The following is a 26,741-nucleotide window of genomic DNA, read 5'->3' on the forward strand; positions in this document are numbered from 1 at the left end:
TCGCCACAAAGATGATTTCAGTTACTGCTTGAAATAATTTTCGAGTACTCATTACATTTAATACATTTTAAATACAAAGCAGCAAGCAACAATGAGGACCCACAGCAGGTGCAAGACAATGAGATTTTTCTAAATGTCACAAGAAACAGACAAGCGTCAAGTGCATTTTAGGGCATGCTACATAAATTCAAATCTGCATTAGAATTCTTTTTTTCTGTTCTACCGTAGAAGGGCAAAAACGTTATTTACCCTTTCACTGCCAGAGGTGTAGCCTAAAACGTTATTTACCCTTTCACTGCCTCTAGTAGCCAGGACAATTTTCACAGTTTTGACATGTACAAATAAAATCTAAATCACAAAATAAAAAAATAAAAAATAATCATACTAACCCTCCCACCCGTGTATTTTCTGAAGTAGACACCTGACACATTGTCAAAATGCCACTCAGCACTTTATACACTCATGCGCCTTCATGCAACTGTGTGTCAAAATGTCATTTTGCATAAATATTGCATAAGGCTACTTTCACACTAGTGGCAGGACGGGTCCAACAGGCTGTTCACCCTGTCGGATCCGTCCTGCCGCTATTTCGCTGTGCCGCCGGACTGCCGCTCCGTCCCCATTTACTATAATGAGGACGGGGGGGGGGCAGAGCTCCGGCGCAGCACAGCAGTGCACGGCGAGAGGCCGCCGGAATAAAAGTACTGCATATCCGACTTTTTAGTCCGGCGGCCTCTCACCGCGCACTGCCGTGCTGCGCCGGAGCTCCGCCCCCGTCCCCATTATAATCAATGGGGACGGAGCAGCAGTCCGGCAGCATGGGGAAGTAGCGGCAGGACGGATCCGACAGGGTGAACAGCCTGCCTGATCCGTCATGCCGCTAGTGTGAAAGTACCCTAACAGTGGATATTAGTGAGTAAAAGTTTAACCCAATGAGAAAGAAATGCAAGCGCAGAGGCTCTGCTGCTGCTACCGGAGAAGTGCAGATGCCTACTGTACATGTGCTGCTACATTGCTCTCATAGCAGCAGCAGGGCATCTGTGCTTGTGCCGCTATTCGGAGCAATGGCGCAGGTGCGAGGCCGATAGGGTCACGCATTACAGGAATCCTAACAGATCATCTCACCGACTGAGGTAAGATGTCTGTCCCTGTCAATAAAGGAGGAGACTCTTGAGTTGTGGGGCCAGCCCCTTGCCGTTAAAGAAGCCTGTTAGATGAACTAATTTGATTTATACGAATAAAATTGTTCTTTTCTAATCAACAGCCCCCTTCCCTGAATAATCTTTTAAGCTGATTTATGATCAAAGTTCAACTATGATTTAGCCATTTAGGAGCGGAGAGCTAAAGACTGAGCCATCAGAAAGCTTGTCTGATGGATTTCACTCTGAGGTACTTTCACACTTGCGGCAGAGGATTCCGGCAGGCAGTTCCGTCGCCGGAACTGTCTGCCGGATCCGTAAAAATGTATGCAAACTGATGGCATTTGTAAGACGGATCAGGATCCTGATCCTTATGACAAATGCATTGAAATGCCGGATCCGGCTCTCTAGGGTCATCCGGAAAAATGTATCCGGCATTTATTTTTTTCACATTTTTTGCGGTCTGAGCATGAGCAGACGGCAATGCTGGATCCGTTTTGCCGGAACACTCTGGGCCGGATCCGGCATTAATGCATTTCAATGGGAAAAAAATGCCGGTTCCGGAATTTTCGACGGAGATAAAACCGCAGCATGCTGCAGTATTATCTCCGTCCTGAAAAGACAAAAAGACTGAACTGAAGACATCCTGAACCGATTGCTCTCAATTCAGAATGCATTAGGACTGAACTCAATGTCGGAAAAGAATAACGCTAGTGTGAAAGTACCCGGAGCTCACACATCAGTGCTTTGGTCTGTTCAGTGGTCTCCCTCAGTCATTGTCTGCTAAAACCAGGAGTGAAGCCTGCAGAGATAACATAGAATGGAAAGATGTGCACCCGGTCTGTGTTTTTGACCCTCACCTTGTTTTGACTCACAAAAACCGATGGAAATCATTGTCGTATAAACTAGGCCTGAATAGGAAAGAACAGCCTGTACTGTAGGTGAAAACATTTTATATATTTTTTTTAAATAAAAAGGCAATGATAAAAATGAATTCAAAAGGCATTCATAGCCTTAGGGAGCTGCTTATAAGGCAGTACTGACGTGGTAGGTACAATGGCCCCAAACAGCTCATCTCGGCAGCCTGCACCCCATACTGATCATGAAATATCTGCTGATTTTTAACTGCCATGTAGGGCAAGCCACAAGTTCACATTGATACAGACATTAAATAATGTGTCGTCTCCCATACTCTTTCACAGAATATATATATATATATATATATATATATATATATATATATACATATACACATACACTTTTTAGGTGAGACCACAGGAGTTGGCTCTGAGTGCTTAAACAAAGGACTGCAGTAGCTCCGTAGAGTTTCCCTATGCACAAAGCCATTGAAGCTCATGTTTGTTGGCGTGCTTCTGTTGCTCCCTGCTGGACAGTTGGAATATAAGTCTGATTTAACATTGAACTTTATTAAGTTAGATTGCCAGTAATATTTCTAGCTGCAAAATGTTATTTCATGGAGCATCTTACCTAATGTTATTAGCCTAGTCACAGGAACAAAAGAAAGCAAGAATAATGAAAATTTCTCTCTGCAGAAACGGCTTGGATTTATTATTTCTGTATGTTTTTTTTTTTTTTTGTTTTTTTTTTGTTATCCTGGATGAAGAGCGCTTTTGTCCGAGGGTTATTGCTATTAGGAGCAGAAAATAAACAAAGCAGATGTGTGCTGTAAAACAATGTCAGGAAATCGCCATCGCTGCCAAAGTTTTAATTAATTTCTCAGACAGTAGAAGGGGCAGAAAATAAAATACAAAGCTGATAAAAATCAACAGGAAAAATGATGTTACAAAAGAAGAATAATGCGGTGCGACAATCAAAAATGACGAGGATGTGCTTTAAATTAGGACAGAGGTTAAATACAAGACAATATTAAATGTGAAAACCTAAGCCAAAAATTCTCCTCTGAGCCCAAAGTGAAGACTGAACTGCACAAAGAATTGCAGAAGGCTGTTTTAAAGGCTGTAGGTTTGAAGGCCACAGAAGCAAAAGGTACAGCAAACATATGTTCAAAGGCAAGTGGAATGAATATGTTGCTGGTGCATTGCCGGACTTAAGTGCTATATTCATTGCTGATTTTCTCCAGATGACTGATGAAAATGGTGACAGGATTTTTCCCTGTGCCATTCCCTGGAGAAATCTAAGATCGGCACAACGACGGTAGTTGGAACATTAGCTCTTTTTGGCAGATTAAAATAGAAGAGGTCTTGTTTCTGCAAAAGGATTATTTGTAGTCTTCCACGTTTGGCTTGAAGGTTTGAAAAATATCCCTTGCCGCTGAATGCAGGTCTAGTAATCAAATCCTAAAGCATTTCCTTCTCCATTGCCAAATGCACCAATAACTGAGCCAAATAGGTGAATTTTATTCTACATAAGCCAGTGCCTAAGTATAGACTGTTGTGGCATAAATCAGACGCAACATCATCTGTGAATATATAGTTTAAAAATGTGGAGCCAGTCTAGCGACCAGTACACAAGGTTCCACACAGGCACTTTTCTCCATAATCTCCATATCAGCCACCACAGTAGAAACATTTCTGATCCGCAGATACCTCCAACAAATGAGAATAAGTGCAGAATAGTATTCATTTATTAATGGATACATAGATGTATTATTATTCGGGAAAACAAGCTACCTCCTTTATCATTAGCAATTCTACATTAACTTTTTCCTGAAGATAATGTACTAATGCAAGCTATCTGGGCAAATTTACTAATCTTGCATGTGGTGTAACCTTAGACATGCAACGGACTTACTGGAGTGGCTGGATGATAAATCTGATGCAGGGATAGACACTTTTGCCCAACTTAATGCCAACTATTGGTTGGCTTATTTTGAGACAGAATTTTACACCAAAACTATGGCACAAAATTTTGCACTAAAGGCCATTCCCCTTTCTGTGCAGCCACACCCTAAACGCTGGACTAGGCGCAGATGAATTCTGTGAACCAAGACATGCCGAAGTGTGGCACATTCTGGCACAATTTACAGCAAAGTCTGGGTGCACTCATAGTAGTGAATGTGGGCCACTGTCTTGTGCTTTTTGGTGACTTTGCAGAAAGGGTCCTGCTATGCGAGAGTCCATTTAACGAGGCTATCAGCCCTGAAATTGATCAACACCAAGGTTTGTAAGGTGCTTTTACATAGGCCGATCCAAACTGAACGGGAAAAAATTACTGTATAACTCAAAATACACAGAAAAAGGGACCATTAACCAAACAGACACATTTTGCACCTAACTAGACCATTTTCAAAAGGGTCAACAAAAAAAGAGAGTGTGGTTAAGAATAGTCATGAAAATGTGCCCGATTTATTAACTGCGCATGACATTATTCTGGCGCCAGTTTCTGATTATGTAATTAAAGGGGTTATCCCATGACTAATGTAAAAAATGAAAATCAGCCATCATATAGTACATGAAAGTATCTCCCCAATTATGGCTCTGCTAGATTTATATCAAGCTGACAGCTCAAGGGGAGTGTCTTTTCTGCTGCAGCTAAGGGGGCGTGCCCATGCTCTCCCTATCACAGCTCAGGAGGCAGTTGAGGGATGAAACTGAGCATGTGCGGTCATCTTAGTGAACAGGACTAAGAAAAAAAACAAAACAGCAGGTGGCACTATACAGATACATTTTATTGAAAAACTCAGTGGCTATGCTAAATCTTTAATTGCATGCCATTATAAAAGTATTCAGATCCACGTGTTGGTTTGAAAACTGTCGAATATTTTTCATGGGACAACCCCTTTAACCTGTTCCGGACATAGGGCGTACCGGTACGTCCTATGTATTTCCGATCACCACCGCCGCTCATTGAGCAGGCACCTTGGCTAAACACGACGGGGAAGGGGGGGACCCCCCATGTAGGCGATCGCAGCAAACCGCAGGTCAATTCAGACCTGAGGTTTGATGCGTTTCCGGGTTATTCGGGTCTCTGGGGACCCGATAACCCAGAACAGGATGGTGATTGGTGGTGTATTATCACACCACCGATCACCATCCTTAGATCGCTCTCATTGGTGGGCTGGGCGGGCGGTTCATTCAAATTATCGGAGCGCTCCTCTCCTCCTCCTTTTCAGTCCGGAGCCCGAAGAGAGAGAAGCGCTGCATCGTGTCTCAGAGCCAGCACCCCCCATCTGTCCAGAGCCCAGGATCCAGCACCCCATCTGTGCCCCAGCACCCCCAGGTATTTAGAGAAAGGCTAGGGACAAGTTAGATTAGGCAGAGATATTTAGGGAAAGTTAGTTGAAGGGAAAAAAAATAAAAAAAGGTTTTGGTTGCATCACCCTAAATTGGGTGTCTGGGGTCCACAGCACTGCTGTGTGACCCTAAACCCCCCAGGGGTGCTGCAGCTTGCCCCCCTCCACAACTTTTTTGGGGTGCAGGCAGTTTTTTTTTTTTGTGCGTATGCTTGGCACTCTTAGCGTCCGGCCACTGTTAGCACATCGCACACCCCACCGCTGATCAACTTCGGACGGTTGATCAGCGATTTAGAATTTTTTTTGAAAACTTTTTCACATTTTTTCCCCTTTTTTTAGTTAGTCTTTTTTTTTCCTTTCTCTGTTAGGTTTAGGGTGAGTTCGCGAACACCCGTGCACCCACACACACGAACACCAAATAAAGCACGCACACACACTCCCCTATGGCCCGCCGGTTGATCTCGGCCGAGGAGGCATACGCCAAGCTTGCCTCAGAGTCAGAGAGTCCCAGTGAGGACGAGGATGACCCCACTTTCATCCGTGTCCTTATCATCTAGCGATGATGATGAGCCCCCAAGGCGGCGGAGACGCCGCCAGGCGGAGCAAGGGGAAGCCATGCTAGGGACCCTGTGGCCCACCCTAGTATGGGCAGCTCTGGGGCTTGTACTAGTTTTCCGGCCCACCAGTTAAATCCACCGGATCCCCCCTGCCGGAGAACTTGTCTGGTGTACCCCAGAGTGTTATGAGCCCATGATTCCTGACTTTAAAGGCCAACCAGGAATCCAGATTTCCACAGTGGGCTTCACTGAATCTGACTTTTTTTTGTCTTTTTTTCAGTGAGCACTTTGTAAAGTTAATGGTGGAGCAAACAAACCTGTACGCCCAACAGTTTGTTGCTCAACAGCCGTGCTACTTTTTGGCTAGGCCCGGTGGCTGGACGCTGGTCAGTGCAGCCGAGATGAGGACATTTTGTGACCTCATGCTGCATATGGGCCTAGTCAAGAAATCTAGTGTCAGGAATTACTGGAGAGGGGACGTCCTCTACCAGGCCCCACTTTACAGTACGGCCATGACACGTACCCGGTTTGAGGCCATCCGGAAATGCCTGCATTATTCTGATAATGCAGCATGTCCCCCCCAAGGTGATCCTGCCTATGACCACCTGTACAAAATCAGGCGGGTCATCGATCACTTTGGGGCCAAATTTGTACAGGCCTATGTACCTGGAAGGGAGGCCGCGGTTGACGAGTCTCTCATTGTGTTCAAGGGGAGACTCCTTTTCCGACAGTATGTTCCCTCTAAGCGGGCGAGGTATGGCGTGAAGCTGTACAAACTTTGTGAGAGTACCTCAGGGTACACTTACAAGTTTTGTGTGTACGAGGGGTGATATTCCCGTATTCAACCCCCAGAATGTCCCCCAACTCTGGGTGTTAGCGGGAAACTTGTGTGTGACCTTATGTACCCACTGCTAGATAAGAGTTACCACCTGTACGTAGATAACTTTTATACTAGTATCCCCTTGTTCCAGTCCCTCGCCGCCAGATCCAAGGACAAGAGGGATGTCTTTGTACTGTCCACAATTCATGGTAACAGCATCACCACTGTCCCTGTGCGAGGTACCGCGGCAATGGTCCTCAAGCCGGATTGTATCGTCGACTACAATCAGTATATGGGAGGAGTTGATCTCTCTGATCAAGTCCTCATGCCATATAATGTAATGTGCAAAACCCAGGCATGGTACAAAAAAGTTGCGGTCTACTTGGTACAGGTTGCCTTGTACAACTCTTTTGTGCTGTCCCGGAGCGCTGGCAACACAGGGACATTCCTTCAGTTCTATGAGGCAGTCCTCAAGGCCCTGATCTTTTCTGACCGGGAAAGAGAAGGCCGGAGTACCTCGGGAACTGTAGGCGCCCGAAATCGTCCCTGGCCAACACTTTCCAGGTGTGGTCCCCCATACTGGAAAGAAGGGACGGCCCCAAAAACAGTGCAGAGTGTGTCACAGGAGGGGGAAACGGAAGGACACCACTACTCGATGTGACACGTGCCCCGATCATCCGGGCCTCTGCATTATTGATTGCTTCAGGGAGTACCACACTTCCATGGAGTACTAAATTTATATCCCAATTTAGCCACTGACAATCAGATAAAAAACTGGTTCTCAGACTTAAGGCACTAAAACAAAAACAAAAAAAAAAATCAAAAATATTATTTAGTAAAACTAAAATAAATAAAAAAAAGTAGACATATTAGGTATCGCCGCGTCCATAATAATCTGCTCTATAAAAATACCCCCCTCAACAGATGGGGTCACTTTTATGGAGTTTCTACTCTAAGGGTGCATCAGGGGGGCTTCAAATGGGACATGGTGTAAATAAACCAGTCCAGCAAAATCTGCCTTCCAAAAACCATATGGCGCACCTTTCCCTCTACGCCCTACTGTGTGCCCGTACAGTAGTTTACGGTCACATATGGGGTGTTTCTGAAAACTACAGACTCGGGGCAATAAATATAGCATTTTGTTTGGCTGTTTACCCTTGCTTTGTTACTGGAAGAAATGGATTAAAATGTAAAATTCTCAAAATTTCCTCTCAATTTGCCAATAACTCTTGTGCAACACCTAAACGGTTAACAAAGTTTGTAAAATCAGTTTTGAATACCTTGAGGGGTGTCGTTTTTAGAATGGGGTCATTTTTGGGTAGTTTCTATTATATAAGCCTCACAAAGTGACTTCAGATTTGAATTGGTCCCTAAAAATTGGGTTTTTGAAAATTTCTGAAAAATTTCAATATTTGCTTCTTAACTTCTGAGCCTTGTAACATCCCCAAAAAATAAAATAATATTCCCAAAATGATGCAAACATGAAGTAGACATATGGGGAATGTAAAGTAATAACAATTTTTGGAGGTATTACTATGTATTATAGAAGTAGAGAAATTGAAACTTGGAAATTTGCAATTTTTAAAAAATTTTGGGTAAATTTGGTATTTTTTTTTATAAATAAAAATTATTTTTTTTTTACTTCATTTTACCAGTGTCATGAAGTACAATATGTGACGAAAAAACAATCTCATAATGGCCTGGATAAGTCAAAGCGTTTTAAAGTTATCAGCACTTAAAGTGACACTGGTCAGATTTGCAAAAAATGGCCTGGTCCTTAAGGTGAAATAAGGCTGTGTCCTTAAGGAGTTAACCACCTCCCGTCCGCACGTTGACTATAAACGTCCGGGAGGTGGTTCTCTATCTCTGAATGGACGTTTCTGAACGTCCATTCAGAGATCGCAGCTGCACGCTAATCGTCCAGCTGCAGATGGGGTTGCCCGCTGTCACACATGATTCACCCAGTCCGATAAACACCATAAAAAAATAAAAATAAAAACTGTCAAAAAATGCAATTTTTGTCACCTTACATCACAAAAAGTGAAACACCGGGGGGCGTGGCTAACTGCCGTCATGGACGGTCGCATCTGAGAGCAGCTCCGTCTACCACCAGTAATCCTGAGCCATCCTGTACTCTCCGACTGTTGATTTTACCCTCAGTGAGGACGTCTGAATCTGCTACCGAGTCCGGTTGTGCACAATGAGTCCCAGCAAGGCACAGATGGCAGCGGAGCGGCTCAAGGAGTTTGCCAGGCAGGACTCCCAACATGGCGCTGCGGCCTCTTCACCATCCCGCACTGCCAGCACGAGGAGCCAGTCCTCACAGCAGCCCCTGTCTGATACAGAGGCCGTGCCAGAACTTACCCTGCAGACCTCTCACCAGCAATTAATGGCGGCTATTACAGGTTGCCAGGTCTCCCTGACAGGGAAGATAGAGGAGGTCAGGGTGGATTTGGGCCTACTACGGCATGACGTACAGCAGCTGCGGGAGAGAGTTAAACTCACCGAAACCAGAGTGTCTGACCTGGAGGATATAACTACTCCCTTGCCGGCGAGGATTGCAGCCGTGGAGGCCTCTGTGGAGCTGTACCGCCAGAAATGCGACGACTTTGAGAATTGCGCGCGTCGCAATAACGTGCGCATCATCAGCATGCCTGAACGGGCGGAGGGTGCTGATCCGGTGGCTTTCCTGGAGGGGTGGTTCAAGGAGGTATTCCCGAACGCTACCTTCTCCACTGCATACACCGTTGAAAGAGCGCACCGTGTCCCGGCCAGACCGCTGCCACCGGGCGCCCCGCCAAGGCCTTTACTTGCCCGCATGTTAAATTGGCGAGACAGGGATCTTATCCTAGCGCAAGCCAGTGTTGCACAGGCTATTACACTGGGCTCGGCGAACATATCTTTATACCCGGACTTTTCCGCTGACCTGCAAAAGAGGAGGGCCACCTTTGTCTCCATTAAAAGACGACTACATGAGATGAATTTCAAATACTCCATGGCATACCCTGCGCGTTTGAGGGTCGTCGACGGCGAAAAATCGTTATTCTTCTCTACACCTGCTGAGGCGGAGGACTGGCTTTCTGGGAGGCCTCGCCGTTCCCCTCCAAACTGATTTGTGAAATGGATGAAGCTCCGCTGACATCAAAAGGGACTTAGGACAGACTATGCAGAATATGTGACGTGACTGTCCTATGCTCTTAATCCTCCATTTTACCTGGGTCCTCGTTTGGTGATGTATTACCTCTTTTGTATCTGGACTCAGTGTCGTTGAGGGTTAACCATATACATATATACACGATATTGAGTTGATATTGATTATTCAGTCGGTATACTCCGTTGCGAATGGTGGGGGTCCGCTACTCTACCTGCACTGGGTTGACATCCCTATACACCGTGCAGGTCCCCCAATGTACGAGGCCACTAGCTACAAAAGGCATGTTTATGTTTTACTGGTTCACCCACTGTTAGGGTGGTTAAATGTATGCCTTATGTTATTCGCTTTTTCTGAAATGTACAGTCACTTACTGCGTATTATAATCCATATACATCTCCTCTGCCATAGTGTTCCCCAGCATATGAGATTTAATCCTCCTTCAATGTCTGATGCTCACTATGGCAGACATTAGAGTAATGTCTTGGAACATCAGAGGGCTAGGCGGGCCCAGGAAACGCATGGCTGTGTTTTCACATATCCGTAATTATGCTCCCCATATTCTGGGGTTACAGGAAACGCACCTCACCACCGAAACCGGGGGGAGGGTACGAAAACCCTGGGCTCAATGGGTGGAAAGTGCGTATGGGAACTCATATTCTAAAGGGGTGTCATTGTTGGTTCATCGAGCAGTCAGATGGGAACCGCACCACACAAGTATTGACCCAGAGGGGAAATTTGTTTTTGTTTATGCTCACATAAATGGTATGCCATATGTGGTTATGAATATGTACAATCCTCCACCGGCCAGTCTATCACTGCTTCAGGCAGCGGCGGGATTTGCAGCGCAGTTCCCCACTGCCGGGATTCTCGGCATGGGAGACCTTAATATGATACTGGATGACTCGAAAGACAGATTTCGCAACCCGTCTGCTAGTCACTCTGGACGACCCTTAAATAAAACCGCTCTAGCGCGCCTATTGTCTGAGCTGGGATGGATTGACGTATGGAGAGAGAGATATCCAGACAGGATAGAATTTTCTTGTTTTACACCCTCTAGGGGAGCTCTGTCTAGGATTGACTACCTCCTGGGCACCCCTGGCACCTTTATGGCAATACGAGAAATCCGATATGGGTTTCAAGGCCCATCTGACCATGCACCCGTAATGTCCTCACTCGTTGACCCTTACGTGGCAACCCGAATACCCAAGCAGCGTATACACCCATTTTGGTTGTCTCTGATATCTCTGAATGATAGGGTGCCTGATCAACTTCACACTTTCTTAACGGCTCACCCAGCCGATACTGACCCGGCCTTATTGTGGGACACCCTGAAGGCCTTTCTGCGTGGATGTCTGAAATCCTCCATCTCATACATCAAAAAGGTCACTCGCCGCAAGGAGGAGGAGTTGGGCATACAGTGTAGAAATGCTGAAGGTGCGTTTGTCTCAGATCCCACTGAAGAGAATAGGAAAGACTGGTTATTGAAGGGTAGGGATTATATGAACCACCTGCAGGAGAAGGGTGACCGCAAGATGCTTTTCTTGAAGCAACAGACATTTGAACAGGGAAGCAGAGTGGGTAAAGTCCTGGCGCAGATAGTAAGGAGGAATAACATGTCCCCTCCGATACTTCGCATCGCGAACAAGGATGGAATAGTGGTGTCGGACCCTGGCGGTATCCTAGACCGCTTTAGGGAATTTTACCAGGACCTCTTGCTCCCATGCTGAGTACTCTTCTCAGTCGTTAGAGACTTATCTGCAGGAAGTAACTCACCCACAGTTATCTGAGGCGGATAGGGACCTACTAGATGGAGAGATTACACTGGAGGAAGTGAGGCGATCGCAGGGTTAAATCTAGGAAAAGTCCCAGGGCCGGACGGGATACCATTGGAGGCATACTCCAAATATGTGGAGATTCTGGCGCCGCAGCTCCTGCGCATGTACAGGGCGGCTCTGGACAGTGGTGTCCTTCCGGAGACACTGTACGAGGCTTCCATTGTAGTCTTATTAAAACCTGATAAGGAACCCCTAGAGTGCGGGTCATACAGGCCTATTTCGCTGTTGAATTTAGATTACAAAATCCTTACTAAATTATTAGCGAATAGACTGAACAGAGTCATATCTAATATCATACATGACGATCAATCAGGCTTTATACCAGGCAGATCTACCTCTAGTAACATACATAGAGCGCAAGTTATTGCTCAGATGGGTTGTGCGGATGGAAGGACATGGGCTTTGGCGGCCTTGGATACCGCCAAGGCGTTTGACTCCGTCGAGTGGCCCTTCTTAGTGCAGGTCCTGCAGTCTTTTGGCTTTGGTCCTGGGTTTATCAAGTGGATCAATATACTGTATAGCTCCCCGTCTGCGAACATATTGATTAATGGCTTTTTATCATCCACGTTTAGACTATACAGAGGTACCAGGCAGGGATGCCCCCTTTCTCCCTTGCTATTTGCAGTAGCTATCGAACATCTAGCGCTGAGAATTCGTCAAGATGATGTCTATAGAGGTATAAAGTTGGGCAACAGAGAGGATAGGCTGGGTTTATATGCTGACGACCTCATTTTGTACATGGATTCAGTGGAGTGCACTTTACCGAGAGCGATTTCCATTATTGAGCAATTTGGTGCATTCTCCGGACTATGTATAAACTGGGCCAAGTCGGCCATTATGCCTTTATGGGCCTCAGATTGGCCAGCGGTGTACCGGAATTTGATTGTGGTAGATAAATTTAAATATCTAGGAGTGATCATTACTAAAGTCCCGGAATCTTCCCATTTGCTGAACATAGTTCCTTTGATGTCATACTTCATAGACAAGTTTAAATCTTGGAATACTTTACCGTTGTCCACGATGGGCCGTGTGAACTTGATCAAAATGGTTCTTCAACCCAAAGCCCTATACCTATTGGAACACGCTTGCACGCCTGTACCACGCGTGTTCTTTGATAGGCTACATTCCCTTATAGCAACTTTTATCTGGGGTAGGAATAGAAGGAAATTAGCCGTTAAATCTCTACAGAGAAGCTGGGATCAGGGTGGAGCAGCTTTGCCGGACTTACACTTGTATTTTATTGCTGGTCAGTTGAGATATCTGGTGCCATGGGTGACCCGGGACGTGCTTCCTAGTTCTGAATACTATTTGCGGGAGTTTTTGCAGCTCCCCACCCTGTGGCCTATACTTGAGGGCCGATCTTTGGTGTCGGGCTCGTTCCTTCCGATTCATAAATTGGCGCATCAGGTGTGGGGGGCTGCAAAGATGCAGCAATACAAGGATCTGCCGGAGGCTATACCATTGTGGAACAACCCGATGTTCCCACATCTGATGCAGAGTGATTGGGAGGTGATTTGGAGAGGATATGGGGTGTGCTACTTGAGGGATCTATATGAAAAGGGTATACTGTTCTCTTTTTCCCAGTTACAGTCCAAAGCGGGTGTCCTGAGATCAAATTTTTTCAGGTATCTGCAACTGAGACATGCCATCCAGGCCCAGTTAAAGGATCTGAATAGACCTGTGTCAGTCTATCCTTTCATAGGGGTCTTCAGGACCCAAGGCCCGAAGGGATTGATATCCACCATCTATACGCACTTACTTGGTCTTAAGATGTCAGCTTCTCCATTGGGCGCAGAAAGTAAATGGAGAGGGAATATACCTACTATGAGGAATGGGGAGAAGCTCTGGAGGCTCCAGTGGCTGTATCTCCATCTCTCAATAATAGATTGACACAGCTATTCATTTTAAATAGGTGTTATCTGACCCCTACCAGGCTTTTTAAAATGGGTAGGAGGCAGCACTCAGAGTGCCATAGGTGTTCACAGGTGAATGCGGATTTCTGGCATCTAATGTGGGATTGCCGTCACATATAATTGTTTTGGAAAAGGGTGGTGGATGTAGTCTCGTCCCTGATCCCGGATACATTGGTGGTTTGTCCTAAATCTTGCCTTCTGGGTATCGTGGAAGATGAGTCACGCTCACGTTACACCCTCACCTTCATTAAGGAAACCCTATTCATGGCTAGGAAAGCCATTGCAATTAGATGGATGGCGGACAGACCTCCTACGGTTGGACAATGGAAAACCATGGTTAATAACATTATTCCCTTCGAGAGGATCATTTACTCCCGTAGGGGTTGTCCACAAAAATTCGAGAAAATATGGGGACCTTGGTGTGCTTCCCATCTGACTGCTACGACGGCCCATCTGCATTCGATGGATTGAGGGATGTACCCGTCCAAATGTGCGTTATTAGGTTCTATTGATCTGATTTGCTGAGTTGAAATGATTCACAGCATGAAATGTATTGTTTTGCCCAATGACGTCAGTCAAAATGAGGTACTATGGATACTGGATCTGGTTTATTAATGTATGTACTGATGCGTACTATATAATTTTGCATTATTCTCTTTACAAATATGTAAGACTATGTTCATTGCAATAATACTTGAATGTACTGTCACATAACTTGCTTACCATTTTTCAATAAAGTGAGTTTAAAAAAAAAAGTGAAACACCAAGTGATCAAAAAGGCGTATGTCCCACAAAATGGTACCAATAAAACAGTCACCTCATCCCGCAAAAAATGAGCCCCTACATAAGAAAATCATTTAAAAAAATATGGCTCTCAGAACATGGACACATTAAAACTATTTTTTTTTGTTTCAAAATTACTATTATTGTGTAAAACTTAAATAATAAAAAGTATACATATTAGGTATTGCCACGTCCATAACCATCTGCTCTATAAAAATGTCACATGACCTAACCCTTCAGGTGAACGCTGTTAAAATAAATAAATAAATAAAAACTGTGCTAAAACAACAATTTTTTGGTCACTTTGCCCCATAAAGTGTTATAATGAATGATCAAAAAATCATATGTACCCAAAAATAGTACCAATAAAACTGGCACCTTATCCCCTAGTTTCCAAAATGGGGTCACTTTTTGAGAGTTTCTACTGTAAGGGTGCATCAGGGGGGCTTCAAATGGGACATGGCATCTAAAAACCAGTTCAGCAAAATCTGCCTTCCAGAAACCATGTGGCGCTCCTTTTCTTCTGCGCCCTGCCATGTGCCCAAACAGCAGTTTATGACGACAAGTGCGGTGTTTCTGTAGACCGCAGAATCTGGGTAATAAAGATTGAGTTTTGTTTGGCTGTTAACCTTCGATGTGTTAAAGAAATAATTGGATTAAAATGGAAAATCTGCCAAAAAAGTGAAATTTTAAAATTTGATCTCCATTTTCCTTTAATTCTTGTGGAACGCGAAAGGGTTAACAAAGTTTGTAAAATCAGTTTTAAGTAACTTGAAATTGCAAATTTTTCAAAATTTTTGGTATATTTGGGACTTTTTCATAAATAAAAGGTAAAATATATTGACTCAAATTTATGACGTACAATGTGTCGCAAGAAAACAATCTCTGAATGGCTTGGATAAGTAAAAGCGTTCCAAAGTTATTACCACATAAAGTGAGATATGTCAGATTAGCTAAATTAGGCTTGGTCAGGAAGGGGGCAAATAGCCCAGATGTGAAGTGGTTAAGTAAGCCAGTCAAGAGATTATGTAACTGTAACATGTCTAGCAATAAGGGCCGAATTTATTACAAATGTAGCATCCGTGATACATTTGGTGCAGTTTCTGTCTTATCCATCTTATTGCTGCCTCAGTTTAAGAAAATATAGATTAATCTCCTCATAAAGTGTTTGGGCATCAGCCTGGCAAACGTAATTCAATGTGGATAATGATAAAGATATGCTAATGGACCTATGGATGCATCATATACCATACATCCTGGAGAAGGTTATACTTTCAGAACAGCTAGTGGAGTGGGTTCTGAGTATACTGATCAGTCTAAATAGCAGTATGCAACATCAATCTGCTGCTTCAAAGGCCAGCAGGATACTGCCAAGACAGATTCATGAGACAAGGATTACATAATTTTATCACTTTACAAGTAACAGAGTGGCTTCATCTGGAATTTGTAGCTCAGTTTTGGGCACCAGTTCATATATGTGATACCCAGTAGCTGGAAACATTTTTTAAAAAGGCAATCTATGCAATATGGATACTTCAGTTATAAATAAAACAAAAAACATTAAAAGAATACATTTTTAAAAAGAGACATTTGTGGAGTACAAATATATAATGACCCATTAAAAGAAGGAAAAAAAAATCTACATTTATCTTCTTGAAAATACTGCCACAATACAAATTAGACATATGTAAGGCTGAGTTCACATCAGTGTTCAGCCTTTCTGTTCTCCTGATTCGTTATAGGAGCAGGAGAACGGAAAGGACGGATTCGGCACATAACTGATCCGAACGGAGCCTACGGACCCCATAGACTATAATGGGGTCCGTTAGGTTTCAGCTCAGAAGATGATTTTGGAGCGGAGACAAAAGTCCTGCGCGCACAACTTTTGTCTCCGCTCCAAAATCAGGAGCGGTGCGCACAGTGATGAGCTGTTAGACATGCGCAGTTGAAAGAGGAGAACGCCAGTCTACAGCCCGGCTCTCTCCATGTGGATACCATGATATCGCCTTCTTTTAAGGTAGACACAGGTGGTTGAAAATGTATTTGATTGCTACTATGGGATGTGAAATGAGGGATTAATGAGCCCGATTATGTGCAGGTGCTATTGGGGGTTGTGACACCCACTGGATTGGTTCCCTACCATTTGGAGAGGGACTATGTTCACTATATATAGATTGTTAGAGCTTGAAAAAGGCTACTATGTAGCCGAAACGTTGCTGCTGTTTTGTACACATTCTTTTTAAGTACAGTAGTGGCCAAAAGTTTTGAGAATTACATAAATATTGGAAATTGGAAAAGTTGCTGCTTAAGTTTTTATAATAGCAATTTGCATATACTCCAGAATGTTATGAAGAGTGATCAGATGAATTGCATAGTCCTTCTTTGCCATGAAAATTAACTTCATCCCAAAAAAACCTTTCCACTGCATTTCATTGCTGTCATTAAAGGACCTGCTGAGATCATTTCAGTAATCGTCTTGTTAACTCAGGTGAGAATGTTGACGAGCACAAGGCTGGAGACCATTATGTCAGGCTGATTGGGTTAAAATGGCAGACTTGACATGTTAAAAGGAGGGTGATGCTTGAAATCATTGTTCTTCCATTGTTAACCATGGTGACCTGCAAAGAAACGCGTGCAGTCATCATTGCGTTGCATAAAAATGGCTTCACAGGCAAGGATATTGTGGCTACTAAGATTGCACCTCAATCAACAATTTATAGGATCATCAAGAACTTCAAGGAAAGAGGTTCAATTCTTGTTAAGAAGGCTTCAGGGCGTCCAAGAAAGTCCAGCAAGCGCCAGGATCGTCTCCTAAAGAGGATTCAGCTGCGGGATCGGAGTGCCACCAGTGCAGAGCTTGCTCAGGAATGGCAGCAGGCAGGTGTGAGCGCATCTGCACGCACAGTGAGGCGAAGACTTTTGGAAGATGGCCTGTGTCAAGAAGGGCAGCAAAGAAGCCACTTCTCTCCAAAAAAAACATCAGGGACAGATTGATCTTCTGCAGAAAGTATGGTGAATGGACTGCTGAGGACTGGGGCAAAGTCATATTCTCCGATGAAGCCTCTTTCCGATTGTTTGGGGCATCTGGAAAAAGGCTTGTCCGGAGAAGAAAAGGTGAGCGCTACCATCAGTCCTGTGTCATGCCAACAGTAAAGCATCCTGAGACCATTCATGTGTGGGGTTGCTTCTCATCCAAGGGAGTGGGCTCACTCACAATTTTGCCCAAAAACACAGCCATGAATAAAGAATGGTACCAAAACACCCTCCAAAAGCAACTTCTTCCAACAATCCAACAACAGTTTGGTGAAGAACAATGCATTTTCCAGCACGATGGAGCACCGTGCCATAAGGCAAAAGTGATAACTAAGTGGCTCAGGGACCAAAAAGTTGACATTTTGGGTCCATGGCCTGGAAACTCCCCAGATCTTAATCCCATTGAGAACTTGTGGTCAATCCTCAAGAGGCGGGTGGACAAACAAAAACCCACTAATTCTGACAAACTCCAAGAAGTGATTATGAAAGAATGGGTTGCTATCAGTCAGGAATTGGCCCAGAAGTTGATTGAGAGCATGCCCAGTCGAATTGCAGAGGTCCTGAAAAAGAAGGGCCAACACTGCAAATACTGACTCTTTGCATAAATGTCATGTAATTGTCGATAAAAGCCTTTGAAATGTATGAAGCGCGTGTAATTATATTTCACTACATCACAGAAACAACTGAAACAAAGATCTAAAAGCAGTTTAGCAGCAAACATTGTGAAAACTAATATTTGTGTCATTCTCAAAACTTTTGGCCACGACTGTACATTAAATAAAGATAGAACCGGAGATGCTGCCGTGACCGTGTTTTGATTGCTATGCTCTGGATAGGTCGTTGAAGTTGTGATCAGTGATCAGCTGTTTGAGAAGGCACCAGTGCTCCTGTCAGCTTACCAAACACAGTGCCGTACATTGTATAGCGGCTGTGCTTGGGATCGTGCTCAGCCTGCTTCACTTTCATGGGGCTGAGCTGCTCCTAGGCCACGTGACCGATGAACGTGTAGTCACTGGCCTAGGAAAAGCTGTGAGTAGGCTGTGGCGGTCACAGGAGCACCAGGGCCTTCTCAAACAGCTGATCAGCAGTAGTCCTGGGTGTTGGACCCCAACCAATCAGATACTGATGACCTATCCAGAGGATATCAAGTATAAAACTCACAGAAACCCCTTTAAAGGGGTTTAAAATCCTCTCCGTCACTTGCTTCATAATCTACCTTAATAAAAATCAGCAACAATATTCAGTTAATGGGCTGCTTTCATCAGTCATACATGTACATCTTTGGATATAAATTCGGAAATGATTCAAAGGTGACACATGTAACTACAGGAGAAATCACTCATGCTATCATATGTAAAATGTTTCACAGTATGCATACGCAAAATCTATGTCCTTGAGAAAATCATCTCACCAAGCCTCAGGAATGGGGGTTACAAAGATTGTACGCTTGTCAGGGAAGGAATTGTGCAGGCAGGCCATAGAATGAGTCACTCTCTATGCTTGTAGGAGCATAACATACAAAGCATTTATTATTACTGGAAAATAAATGCAAAACTTGCCATAAATTGCATTTCACTGCCAGAGGTTTCCAGACCTTCTACAGTTGTTTTCAAAATTATTCAACCCCCACTGAAATTGAGTGTTTTGGCCAGCTTGACATTGATTTTGATCATTTCAGTCATCTTGTTTACAATTAAATCAAAGAGGCACTTGTAAGTCAGACAAATATAACATAACATTTATAATAAAATAACCACAAATGTCTTTTCTGTGCTCACATCATTATCAGTTTTATTCAACCCCCAAGTGACATTCAATCTTAGTACTTAGTACAACATCCTTTTCCAGTTATAACAGCTTTTAAACGTGAAGCATAGCTTGACACAAGTGTCTTGCAGCGATCTACGGGTATCTTCGCCCATTCTTCATGGGCAAAAGCCTCCAGTTCAGTCACATTCTTAGGCTTGCGCGCTGCAACTGCTTTCTTTAAGTCCCATCAGAGGTTCTCAATCGGATTTAAGTCTGGTGACTGCGATGGCCACTTCAAAATGTTCCAGCCTTTAATCTGCAACCATGCTCTAGTGGACTTGGAGGTATGCTTGGGATCATTGTCCTGTTGAAAGGTCCAACGTCTCCCAAGCCTCAGGTTTGTGACGGACTGCATCACATTTTCATCCAATATCTCCTGGTACTGAAGAGAATTCATGGTACCTTGCACACGCTGAATCTTCCCTGTACCTGTAGAAGCAAAACACCCCCAAAGCATGATTGACCCCCCACCATGCTTCACAGTAGGCAAGGTGTTCTTTTCTTCATAGGCCTTGTTCTTCCTCCTCCAAACATGGCGCTGATCCATGGGCCCAAACAGTTCTAATTTTGTTTCATCAGTCCACAGAACACTATCCCAAAACTTTTGTGGTTTGTCCACATGACTTTTGGCATATTGCAGTCGACTCTTCTTATTCTTTGGAGACCGCAAGGGGGTGCGCCTGGGAGTTCTGGCATGGAGGCCTTCATTACGCAGTGTGCGCCTTATTGTCTGAGCTGAAACTTCAGTACCCACATCTGACAAATCTTTTGTCAGTTCCTCAGCAGTCACACGGGGACTTTTCTCCACTTTACGCTTCAGGTAGCGCACAGCAGTCGAAGTCAGCATCTTCTTTCTGCCACGACCAGGTAGCGTTTCAACAGTTCCCTTTGCCTTGAATTTGCGAATGATGCTTCCTATGGTGTCTCTTGGTATGTTTAACATCTTTGCAATCTTCTTATAGCCATTGCCCTTCCTGTGAAGAGAAATCACCTCTTTTCTTGTCTTCCTGGACCATTCTCTTGACTTCACCATGTTTGTAAACACACCAGTAAATGTCTAGAAGGAGCTGAGTATCGCAGTCCTTTTAAATCTGCCTAATTGGTGCTTATTATGCTTGATTGCTGCTCCTTGACATCCACAGGTGTTTTCAATACCTGATCGAAAACACTTGAATGAACCTCTGTTCTTAAGAGTGGTAGTCTTTAAGGGGTTGAATAATTGTGTTAATGAAGAAATCACAAAAAAAAAACATTTAATACTGTATTACAAAAACAATTGATGTCATTTTAGTTGCATTTGGATCTTTAAAAAGTCCTTGTAAGTTTTTATTCTGAACACAATTACAAATGTACACTAAATTCCCTAAAACCCTTTACAGCATTGGGGGTTGAATAATTTGGAACACAACTGTACATCTCAGACTGCCAGGCTTATCTTTGATACTGGACACAGAGTACGGATAACACATGGAGTGGGCTGAGGAACTGCTGCTCCATACAAACCCCTGTACACATCCATCAGAGTGAGGCGGAGTTCTATATTGTATAGAAACCAGCCTAACTTACTAAAGCTATTACGTTTCTAGGTTTTCATTTTCATGTATGATGTTATACGTTTATTACAGTGGTCTCTGTTTCACCCTACTGTAGCCAGTCTAATCGGACTTCTTTCTGCGAATGTTATGCAGGTGGAGGTACAGGATTTGGAAATATATAGTATGTTCTGGGGACTGCTAAATTATGTAGATCAAGCTACATTTTGCACATTATTCTGCAAAAAGAAGTGAAGAGTTATTACAGGCACGGATTTCATTAGTGCAAGGCTTCAATTGCATCAATTAATCCTTGTGTACAGGGCAATTCTGAGCACATTCCGTCCTTAATAACCCAGACAATACTTTATTTCTGAGAACTACGATATTAATGGTATCAATTATGTTTTTCTCCGAATGATAATAATATAATGTAATGCTAAAAATTGCAAACTAAAACATGAAGACTCATGTATCAAACCGCCTATGCCAGTAATGCCCAACCTGCGGCCCTCCAGCTGCTGTAAAACAACAACTCCCACCATGCCTTGCTATAGGCTGATAACTGCAAGCTGTCCAGGGATGCATGGAATTGTAGTTTTAGAACAGCTGGAGGGCCGCAGGTTGGGCATCGCTGGCCTATGCTATAAAAATTATCACGCTACTGCTTCCCAAATACAGACTGGTTGCTGTTATACATAAAAGAAATACAAAAATAAATTGTGGAAAAGTAAGCGCCATAATTTGACATATTTACAATCTCCCTTTTAGTAATGTATGCTATATTTCCTGATTTAATAGGTGGTATCATGAAGACCCCTTTTTAGGAAAACTCATTAGGTCAACCCACAGACTTTTGTCTCATATAATTGTGACACTATAGTAAGGAGTTTTTCTCCACTACACAACTCAACCCTGCAACAATGAGAGACTCAGTTCTGCTACATCATTATTTGCGCAAAGAAAAATACTGTACAGTTGTGGCCAAAAGTTTTGAGCCACGAATTTTTTTTTTTACAAAGTTTACTACTTCAGTGTTTTTAGATCTTTTTGTCAGATGTTTCTATGGTATACTGAAGTACAATTGCAAGCTCTCCGTACCTTCAAGACTTCTGCAATTCACCCTAGCATGCTAGGCCAAATCCTGACTGATGGCAACCCATTCTTGCCTAACCAGCGCTTGGCATTTATCACAAATTTTTGTGTTTTTGTTTTTCACCCGCTTTCAGAGGATTGACCAGAGGTTCTCAATGGGTTTGAGATCTGGGGAGTTTCCTGGTATGGACCGAAAATGTCAAAGTTTTGTTCATGGTCCCACTTAGTTATCACTTTTGCCTTGTGACATGGTGCTCCATCATGCTGTAAAAAACATTGTTCATCACTAGATTGCTCCCGAATCATTGGAAGAAGTTGCTTTTGGAGGATGTTCTGATCCCATTATTTATTTATGGCAGTGAGCCCACTCCCTTGGATGAGACGCAGCACCACACATGAATGTTGTCAGGATGTTTTACTGTTGGTATGACACAGGACTCACCTTTTTTCTCCTCTAGACAATGATTTTTCCAAGACGTCCCAAACAGTCTGAAAAAGCCCTTATCAGAGAAAATAACTTTACCACGTCCTCTGCAGTCCAATCCCTGTAGATTCTGCAGAATGTCAGTCAGTCCTTGATGTTTTTCTTGGATGAAAATGGCTTCTTTGCTGCCCTTCTTGACACCAGTCCATTATCAAAAAGGTTTGGAATCATTGTGCGTATCAGCAGTCCTGTTGAACAATGCTTTTTCCAGCATGATGGACCACCATGTCACAAGGCAAAAGTGATAACTAAGTGGCTCTGTGAACAAAACATTTTAAATTTTGGGGCAATGGCCAGGAAACTGCCATTGCCATTGAGAACCTGTGGTCATTCCTCAAAAAGCAGGTGGAAATACACAAACACAGAAATTGTGATCAACCCCAAGCAATGATTACGCAAAAATGGGTTGCCATCAGTCAGGATTTGGCCCATACGCTGATACAGTATCCAACATGCCAGGTCGAATTGCAGAAGTCTTGTAAATGAAGGAAATATTAGGTCTTGTCAATGCACGTCAATAATAGTAAAAAAATAAAATAAAATGCTTATACTTCAGTATACCATAGAAACATCTGACAAAAAGATCCAGAAACACTGAAGCACCAGATTTTGGCCAAAACTTTTGGCCATGACTGTCCATGTGATGTTGTAGACCAGCGATTCGCAAGCTTTTCACTTTGCTGGAAACCCTGTTTTCCTTTCCAAAGAAGGGCATCCCCAAAGAGAAAACAATGCAGTTCCTAGTCAGCCCCGTCACATGAACTGCCTGGGAGTTGGTGACCTTCTTGAGTGCTTCTATGGCAAGCACCTTGGAGCAGTCTACCCCTAGTGAGCCCTCATGCACACAGCAGAGCTCAGCGTAGGAAGGCTGTACAGACTCTGTGTTATGCTGTAGGGGCTCTAGCAGATTAGAGCACACAGGCTTCTTCCCTATTTGCTATGAATTTATGACATGAATACATGACACCTTACTAAATCAAACGTGGGGGGGGGAGGGGGAGAAGAAAATCTTTCTAAATTATGTTTCTGCCAGTGAAATGTTATGCTGACACAGGCTTCTTCACATCTCTTCTAAACTTCTTGATACTTAAACTCCTCCATCATCTAGAAATGCACAATGACCTGATGAGCCCTCATTTTTATACACCAGTGTGTAGTCCTTATTTGAAGATCGTGTATATTGTTCAAAGAGTTTAATTATCTCTAAGCCTTGGGCATGGAATACTACTTGCGGATTTAATCCAGTGACGATATTAATACTCAGTTCACGTGATCTGTAAATCACCAGTATTTCTATTATAGTATGAACCCCAACCCAGCAGCATACCTTGAGAGATGCGGCATGTAGACACACAACTTATTAGCAGAAAGATATAACAGCAAGTCACAAAAACAATATCTAGAGGACACTGCTGTTTAGCTCAGTTATCTTTATAGGTTACCCCGACAAGCTAACAAATGTATTCACTAGCGTAGTTAAAAGAAATTTATCCAAAGGCCCTTCCCTGTCTCTTACTTGTACTTTAGTTTGCAAGATTCTTATTCTGAAATGCTTTATCCAAGTTGTAAAAGAAAGCAATAATAAAGATAAAGAAAACCTTACAATATGCATTGGGGTACATGTCATAAAACAGTACATGTTACATATTTGAAGCAGATTAAAGCATACTAGACACACTAACGTCCTTTCATGGCTCCTGTACATGCACATAAGTATTTTGCAAAAAATGTCAATGATATCTAGAATACAATCACTATAAGCTGGGTGCGGGTTTCAAAACAGAAATTACGTACAAACTACCGGGTGGATTTATCTGCATCTCCACACCAAAATCTGCATGTTAAACTTGTGGATATTGAGTGCATTTTTGCCCTGATCATTCCCTCTGCATCTCAAATGGTCAAATCTGTTTTGTCCAATCTTACCCTCCGCATCACAAATGGTGAAATTGACATGCTGGAGATCTCTAAATCTGCACAGTAGGTCAATTTCCGTACAGAAAATAAAGCAAAGTCTACATGAGATTTCTCAAATCTCATTCATTTTGCTGGTACTGTATTACACTGCGGTTTTTCCACATGAACCGCATGTAATCCACAAAGTGTGCAGGTACCGTTAGGGCTATTTCACACGAGCGAGTCCATTGCGGTAATCACGCTCCGTGTGTGAGCGTGATCCTCCCTTCTGGACTTGCAGGAGCGCACAGCATTATACTGACTTATAATGCTATATGCCTCTGCTTGACCTTACTTCTACAGGATCATACTGACGGCTTTATGTCACTATCCTTCTGTAGAAGTAAGGTCAAGCAGAGGCACACAGTATTATAAATCAGTATAATGCCATACGCTCCTGCAAGTCTAGAACGGAGGTTTACCTTCACACACGGAGCGTAAGTACCGCAATGGACTCGCTCCTGTGAAACAGCCCTTAAAGTTCCTGTTTTTGGACAGTCTGCAATGTTGCAGAAGGAGATTGATAACAATTTGAGTGTTCCATAAATATGGCCTACATCACCAGCAACATTTTTCTTATTCTTTCTTAAGATTACCATCCTCCTTAATTTGTACCTCTCACTCCCATCTTTAAGACTTTTATCGAGCTGCACCTACTCTCTGGAATGCTCTGCCCTGGAATATCAGGTCAATTCCCAACTCGCCTATTTTCAAATGTGCTTTAAAAACACGTATATTTATGCAGACTTATCAGGCTTGATAAACTGACTGCTCCCCCAGTAATCCCCCCAACTCTTCAGACCCGAACTCGATGTTCTGACAGTCCTACACCCAAAGCCCTAGCGGATGCAGATCGGCCTACACCACTCCCCAGTACAAAAATGACTGGACCACTTCATATAACAATCAACAACCTTTTGTGTCACCCCCACTTCCTCATAGATTGTATGCTCTTGCAAGCAGGGCCCTCACTCCTAGGGTTTCAGTTGTATATTAGCCGGTAACTTTGTGATGTCTTTTGTTCTGTACATGAACCCTCTGAATTGCAAAGTGCTACGGAATATGGTGACGCAATATAAATGATTATTATATATTATTATGCAAATTATACAACTTTTCTGGTACATCAGCACCTCCAGTGCCTTTGAATTTGGATGTATTGACAGGTGGAAAACTGTAGGGAAGCACAGAGGAACCAGGTGGTGCATGGGATCTAAGCATAAACTGTAAGCTGCAAGACCAGACACAGCCCATGAACAGAAGTGGCACTGTTTCTAGGAAAAAGTAGTTTCTTTTCTAATCCTGGACAATCCCTAAGGCCATACTGTATTCAGATATGTGTTGTACAGATCTATAATATGGCACCTAAAGCCTGTTATGGGCCCTGCTATGTGCATTCATTTATTTCCTCACAACTTTGTGAGCATCTTGACTCAAGTTGTGATTATACATAAAACCTATATATATTACTAACAGACATAAGAAAACACATAATAGACAGAGTGAACATTGCTGCAGTATGCTATAATACAATATTTACCACTACGTTATATACCCTGTCTACAGGGTTCGTTCCACCTTGAGAATTTATACCTTATCTATATAATAGGGCCAAGTATCTGACTGGTGGAGGTCTGACTGCTAGCAACCCTAACAATCACAGGAATGAGGTGCTAAAGTCCCCAGAGTGAATGGAGCAGCGGTCACGCATGTACAGTTGCCAATTCACTCAAATCTGTGAGACGGTTGAAGAGAAGCCAAGTAGAACACTTGGCTATCCCCAGCAGTCCAATATTGCTGAATGGAGCAGGAGTGTGCAGGCATGACCGCTGCTCCATTCGCTCTGAGGATGATTGCAGGTGGTCCCCTTAGTAGAACCTCCATGATCAGATAATCACTCCCTATCTTGTTGATAGGGGATAACTTTTTATGGTGGGACAACCCCTTTAAGGGTTTGCCAGTAAGGATAAAGGCTAGTAGCAATTTCTCACCTTAACGAGCATTGAACAAAGACAAGACACCAAAAAATATCAGTACTTCCTCCCTTCCTTTCGTTTGATTGTAATTGGTCCTGCATTATATGGTCATCTCTTTGAGATGGCCACCCAAAATTGCATTAAACAGTGGTCTTCTGGAGAGGTGGTCTTCACAAAAAGGATGGCTAGTATAATATACAGAATATATGATGGAACTGAAAAGCTGCCACAGGAAGTCTATTCTGCAGAAGGGGGTGATCTTATCTTTGGGAGCTTTTTCTGCATTCCCATGTCCCTTACTAGTTCTGTTTTAATGTTTTCCTTATGTGTGCAAGGCCACAGGGAACAGCGTTAGAAATATGCTGCATGAAAAGCCATTTCCTTTACCCTTACTTCCACCATTCTGTCAATCTGACACCACTTTTATACATTACACCCCTCC

The 26,741-nt window shown here is 43.3% G+C and overlaps 1 protein-coding gene across 2 annotated transcripts in view; it reads right to left on the minus strand.

The window, feature by feature from the left end:
- Positions 1 to 26,741, minus strand: part of METTL4 (methyltransferase like 4) — a 159,141-nt gene that overhangs the window by 46,828 nt on the left and 85,572 nt on the right. The window lies entirely within an intron of this gene.

The sequence above is a fragment of the Bufo bufo genome, chromosome 5 (assembly GCF_905171765.1).
Source record: "Bufo bufo chromosome 5, aBufBuf1.1, whole genome shotgun sequence".
Lineage (NCBI taxonomy): Eukaryota > Metazoa > Chordata > Amphibia > Anura > Bufonidae > Bufo > Bufo bufo.